Genomic DNA, 7050 nt, shown 5'->3' on the forward strand with positions numbered 1-7050 from the left:
ACATCTGTACAGCTCTCCTACAGCAGGAAGTGTACCTTGATTTCACAACAGCATCTTGCTGCACTTTCAGTTATACAAGTGCAAGTTCACTTGGAAATGTACATTTCCAATTAGCAAATGCAAGTTCACTTGGTACATTTATACACCTTATGTAAATTAAACATGGCTACACTATGATTTGTGATGGAAGAAGTGTGATTGAAGTTCCATAACTAGACCAATTCTGTTTGATTTAATAAAAATGTACCCAATAACTTAAAAATGGCTGTTGGAGAATGGGCCACTATATATAACATATTTGTCATGTAAAATTTAACCATTTACCTTTTGAAAAAATAATCTTTGAACTATCAACTTTTGTTATTGAATTGTTATATGGATATATATTACAGTAGCAAGAAACAAATTTGCTATAGGCTGTATTTTTAGCAACATGGCTAATTAAAAAAAATTGTTCATAAAGTAATAACATTATTTTTGTTAAAATAAAATCAATGAAATTTTTTCTTTCCGCATTTAATGTTAGGTTCCTTCCAAGTCACCCCTCCCCCTCACAAAAAGAAAATCAGTCTGAGACTCACTGTTCATAAAGTAATAACATTATTTTTGTTAAAATAAAATCAATGAAATTTTTTCTTTCCGCATTTAATATGTTAGGTTCCTTCCAAGTCACCCCTCCCCCTCACAAAAAGAAAATCAGTCTGAGACTCACTTAAGTGTTTGATTCATGCTTATATTTGTAGTTTCTAAAATCCTCATCCACAGACCAGTTTCTTGTTACACATTTGTACCAATGAAAACAAAAGGGAAAGAGAATCACTGCCATCCCTATAAAAGGAATGGCTCCTTTTCTAACACTCTTTAAGATAAACATTTTATAGTTCTTACACCTCAACAAAGGTGGCAATATCTGGTTTATTTTGTTCTCCTCTCTATTAAATGAATGTCCACAAGCTACCTGGTAGAAGCCCCTCTCTTTTTGGATTTCTCCAGTGCTTTGTCCATTGTTTTTTCATTTTCCCCTCAACATTTGGGACAGTACCACTTGCCCTTTGGTTTATGATTGAGTCCCACGCACGAGAAGAGGAACCACTCGATGGGGCACTCGTCGTTTTCGCAGCCTGTCCTTTCTCCAGAGGAGACCTGATTGCACAGACAGCAGGTTGGCTCGTTCAGGTCAATAGGAAGGTCAGTCTGTGGGAGATGCTTCCCTTTCTCTCTGCTTTGGCCTTGGAGCGTTTCTTTTTCTTCGAGGTTTTTGCTTTCTTCTCCTTGGCGTTCCTGAGATGATATCGTCGAGGTCATGATTATTAGATGCGTTCTCTGTATTCTTATTTTTGCCCTGTCTGGGACTTCTTGTCATTCGGCTTTTCTGCCTGCGTGATTGTCTTGGCCAGCTTAGCAGCTGTTGCCAGTGCTGTCGTTGATCTCTCAGTGCACCTCAAAAAGTTCAATGTGACTGTTCACTTGTCCGGTTCTCAACCAGCTCCACCATCTGGCTCACAATCTGGATCTTCTCATTGCCTAGCTCCTGGCTCCGGATCGGGGCTCTCTGAGGGCCTCTTCTGCGCTCTGGCCTTTTTGTGCTTAAACTTCTCATAATGTTCATCCAATTCCTTCAGGATTTCTTCTAGAAGTCTCTGAGCCCGGAGCCCCGAGTGTGGCCACACCCCGCGGTCACTCATCCTTCCCCGACCCGTGGCCATCCACCAGGGCAGTGGAGAGGTGGCCGGGGCCCTCTGCGCCCTGCTCCGGGGCGTCTCTGGGGCACAGTCCCTGCCCCGGGTCACCGCCCTGGCTCCGTGGCCCTTTGCTGTTGTTCTCATTGTTGACTTTTATTCAGGGGACCTTGTTTCCTTGTGTATTTTGTGATATTTTAGAGCTCCAGTTTGATGAATTATATCTGTGGGAATTTATGAGGCCTAAGTTGCAAATCCATTTCTCCAGTGGGGATTTGCATTTTTTGCTTCCATGTCTTGAAAATACCACAGCTCAATATCCCTTCAAAATAAATTGCTCAAGGTTTGTAGTACCATATTAGCAGCGTTAATTTATTCTGCCAAACTGCATAAGGGCCAGATTATGTGTAGGAAAACAGGGAATTTGTCTCCCCTTCTCCCAACATCAAAGGCAATTTTCCTTGTTATCCCCTTCTGCAGAGTATATTTTCTTTTCATTCACCTTGTTTTTATCCTGTAGCTCTCTGAGTAGCATCTCCTTCTTGGTAAATCCCGGACTTTGCCTACTCTTCCCATCATTCCATACAGCCATCAAAATATAAATTCACGTTCACCAGGGATGGGCAAATACACTCAGAGGAGATACCAACTTTAATGTCTCTTTCCTTTCTGGGTTTCTTCCTTCACTCCATTTTATGGTCTTTGAAAATTTCCTTTACTTACTAGCACACTTTGTATATTTAAAAATTGGAAGGATTACAATATTGTATCCAGAATTTTAAATTATTTTGCTGTGTGAGCTTGGAACTGGGCATGTAGTCTACTGTAGTGCCCAAATATGGAAGTCCAGTTTCATTTTTTTTCTCCCTTATTGTTTATTCTGTTACTTTTAAGCAGGTACACTAGAAAGACTATTAGATAGCCAGTGTTGGTTTATAAAACTTTAAACTCCACTGACCTATCCAGGAATCACTAGCTTTGATCCTATAAGTAGAATCTCCAGCAGTTCCAATTCTTGACTCTTTCTTACTTTGTCTATTTTCTTATTTTTGCTCCCTACTTGAATACAGAATGTACTCAGAGTCTGACCTTTGTCTTTGTCTCTCATTTTAAACCCAAAATTAACCACATGGACTTGAACACAAATTTAGCTTTCTGAGTTTTTTTACCCTGGTTCTCCCTAGAATTTGCCTTTGCTTACATCAGTGACCTTTTTGCTTTTCACCCTTATAACTGAGCATTCCACTGATCACATCCTATACAGAGCATCCTTCTCTGTTATTAGCCACCTGACTTGTGCCTTGGAAGAACCTGTGCCCACTCAAAAAGGAGGAAAAAATCAGAAAAAAATAGATACCACCATTTTTGCCTGTGATCACTTTTCTGATAGTGATTATATTTTGATGTTCAAAGACCAATATGCTCTAAGAATGTGTTTTGCTATTAGCAATATTGGTGTTAATATGGCATCTCTTGGGCCGGCCCGGTGGCGCACTGCTACAGTGCGCTGCTTGGGAAGTGCAGCGGCGCTCCCACCGAGGGTTCGGATCCCACATACACGCTTGGGAAGTGCAGCGGCACTCCCACCGAGGGTTCGGATCCCACATACAGACCGGTTCCCGCTCACTGTACCTGAAGGGTAGCTATGGCACCTGCTACCTATAAACCTAGCAGAGTTTCTACCTCTCCCCAGGCCCAATTCCATTTCTTGGGATCTTCCATTCTCTGGCTTACCACAGGTACAGGAGGCCTAAACAATGAGTGCAAAAGAGAGAGACTAGGTGAAACAGCAAGTGATTGGTCCAAGGAGGCCTTGGTTCAGTTTACTAATCCCACCACATGGGGGCAATAGAAAGCAAGAGAGCGGGAGAGAGCCACACATGATGCAATAGCTGCCAGTCAGTAACTGTGGCCCAAACAGTATCTCAGAATTTGACAAAACATTAGCACGTCCTCCTTGGGGTTGAGATGAATGGAGGAAGAGCAAGAAGGGAGAGTGAGAGAAGGGAATAAAGATTTTCTTTTTACTTCAGAATACATCTCTCCAGTCATTTTTCTAAGCATAGGGAATAATGTAACATTTAGTAATTTGTTTTTTTACCTAAGAGTAAATTTTCCATGTCCTTAAATATTTGCTAGCATGTAATTTTTCAATAACTGGATAAATTTCTAGTCAAAGGGTATGCTATAATATATCAAAATCAAAACACTATATTTGGACAGTTGAGGTATTTCCAGATTTTCTATATTATAAATAATGCTGTAATTAACTTACATAGGGTTGTATCATTATCAAAAACCATGGTTATTTTTTCTGAATAAGTAACTATAGATTGAAATGCTGCATTAAAATGAATATAGATTTTTAAAGATAAATATTGCTAAATTCTCCAAGAAGTGTGTGTTAATTTATAATCCACAAATAATATATTAGTTGTTTATTTTTCTGTCTTCGACATATCAACACTTGGTGATTTTTTGAAATCTTTGCTAGTTTTACTCTCTGTGTATTCATATTTTTTCCATTGTAATGAGGCCAAATGTTTTATTCACATATTTATTGCTTGTTTCTATTTTTTAAAATTTGTCATTAGGGGCCGACCCTGTGGCGTACTCAGGAGAGTGCGGCACTGGGAGCACGGCGATGCTCCCGCCGCGGGTTCGGATGTTGCTTGTTTCTATTTTTTAAAATTTGTCATTAGGGGCCGACCCCGTGGCGTACTCAGGAGAGTGCGGCACTGGGAGCACGGCGATGCTCCCGCCGCGGGTTCGGATCCTATATAGGAATGGCCGGTGTGCTCACTGGCTGAGCGCGGTGTGGGCGACACCAAGCCAAGGGTTGCAATCCCCTTACCGGTCACGGAAAAAAAAAAAAAATTGTCATTAGTATCATTGAATCAGGTACACTTTTTCTTAGTCATTTTGGTCCAGTTTGGATACGCAGTACCCCTGTCACTCCAGGATGAGAAACCATTAGCAAAAGAGGAATCTGTATCACTGCATTTTTGAAGAAGCACTTCTCTTTATAATGGTAAATTTTGTTAAAGCTCCCTTTTCCTCTCCCACCTCTTAATCTCCCTAGCCCTCTCTTTTCTTTCCCCCTCACCTGGCTGCTCCTATAAAGAGCTTGTGGAAACATCAAGGTCACACTCATTCAGAGTCCTCAAACAGGAAATTGAGCCTGGCATTCTGCTACCAAAAGGTGATCACCTGATAAAGCACTCTTTTCTGGCCTTTCCATTTTCCTGTGCAACCTGTTCTGATGAATTCACCTCAGAGTCACGTTTACTATCAGTAGATCCATCATATTAAAACAGTACTTAGGAATTGGGTGAGACAGTGAGGAGGAGGAAAATAGAAGAGTGAGCAGAAGAAAGAGAGGAGGGTGAGGTGGGAACCCTGATGCTTGAGGGGAAAAAATTAATTGGACTGCCTTGAAAATAGACTCCATTTATTTTTTGATCAAATCTCAGTGTTTAGTGTGTTTGGCAACTGGAGTGGATTATGTTTTAACATTTCTTCCTCTATATAACAAAGTTATTTTTAGGAATAATCATGAAATAAACAATAATAATGGCCAGAAAAAAAATTTAAACATTGTACATTTTCTTCTATTGAACTTCATAATACATTATGTCAGTAAAAATAAATAAAATAAAGATTCCATTTCAGATCATGTCTTTATTTTTTCAGGATCAATCCTAGCTGCTTTCGAATATTTCTATAATCTAAAATTTTAAACACAAATAAAAATTGTATCTTATCATACAGAGTGACAGAATTGAAGTATCTCCAGTTTTCTTTGCCTTTACCATCATTGTGCTATCCCTGTTTATCTGAATCTTCTGTTTAAACACTGGGCCATTTGGTATCATAGCAATTGGAATTGGTTAGCTTCAATGATTATGAACCTTTACAAACTTACTCTTAAAACCAATGCATATAGCTAAGTCTGCATGGGTCAGGGCTCATGTAATTAACCTCCATGTAGAATGCAATGTCTATGAAAGAATAAGCAATCAAAAATGCTAGTTCAAAGATCACATATATATAATTAAAATCCAACAGTAGCCAGAGGAATTATTTAAAGCCTAATTCAATAAAATATGTTTTTGGGGAGGAGTACTTATCACTGACTTTGTTTACAATTGCTAGTTTATAGTAATAATTAAAGCAGACAGGCTTTTAGTCAGTTGTTTTTTAATTCTCTAGAAGATAATGCATCCTCTTATTTTTTGTATCTGAGGCAGACCACTCTTAAAGCCATGATTTTGGCCCATAAATTAGACCACATTCTCAGAATCAAATAATAACATAGAAGAGCTACTACATAATGATCAGTCACTTACTATCTTCCAGAGATTGTGCTCAGTGCTTTCCAAATGTTATTTCATTAATCCCTGCTCTAACCCTATGAGGTTAGGTATCTTGGTTACATACATTTTACTAATGAGGCAACTGAGGCATAAAGAGGTTAAGTAACATAACCAAAATTATATACCAGCTGGAAAATATTCCAATGAGTCAGGACTTGAACCCATATCTGTCTGATGCCAAAGTCTATAGTGTTAATGACTTAGCATGTTTCTTAGAAAAGTAATCTGTAATTCTCTTATCTTGCCACATCAGTTTTATATCCAGAGTAATAACTAGGCTCTTGTGATAGGCAGATGTGGGAAAGACGAAGCAGGAACCAAAACGGGATCATAAAGGTATAACTGTGTTGTAATGTGAAGACTATTGGACTTTGAGTCACAGTACTTTTATTTGCTTTGCCTAATGACCTATGAGACCAACAATATCTGTTAGTATTTTTGTAGAATGTGATTCACAATAACAACTGAGCATTTTTTAAAAATGTATATTCCCAGAGCTCACTCCAGACCTGGTAAATTAGGATCTTTTGGGTTGGAGTTTAGTAATATAAAATACACCAAATTTAAGTTTAAAAGATCATAAGAAACTGACTACCTGGGACAAAGATGTGACAAAGTTTATTTGAGAAGCTTTTACAAATCAATAAAATAATCACTAACATCTTAGCAATAATACCAACATCCTAAAAACAGGCAATTAGACAAAGATGAGATACAAATAAGCACAAAATGTATGAAAAGATGCTCAGACTCTGTGATTGTCCAAGGTATGCCTAAAGTTGGTGAGTGTGTGGAGGACAGGAATTCTCTAACTGATAGGTGCAATATAAATTGATACATTTCAAGCTAGGAAGCCAGCAGTTCTACTTCAACTGGAAATAATAAGGATTTTCATTTCTGACAGTTTGGCAAAAACCTCTGTGGGAACCAGTTCTGCAGTAGGGAAAGCTGAACTATAACTGTCCAATTGCTAGAACCTCAGTGTGGACAAGTCT

At 38.7% G+C, this 7050-nt stretch overlaps 1 pseudogene; it reads right to left on the reverse strand.

Moving 5' to 3' along the window:
- Positions 1-954: 954 nt before the first annotated feature.
- Positions 955-1826, reverse strand: LOC103595311 (annotated as a pseudogene).
- Between the last annotated feature and the right edge of the window lie 5224 nt (positions 1827-7050).

The sequence above is a fragment of the Galeopterus variegatus genome, unplaced genomic scaffold (genome assembly GCF_000696425.1).
Source record: "Galeopterus variegatus unplaced genomic scaffold, G_variegatus-3.0.2 Scaffold1741, whole genome shotgun sequence".
NCBI lineage: Eukaryota > Metazoa > Chordata > Mammalia > Dermoptera > Cynocephalidae > Galeopterus > Galeopterus variegatus.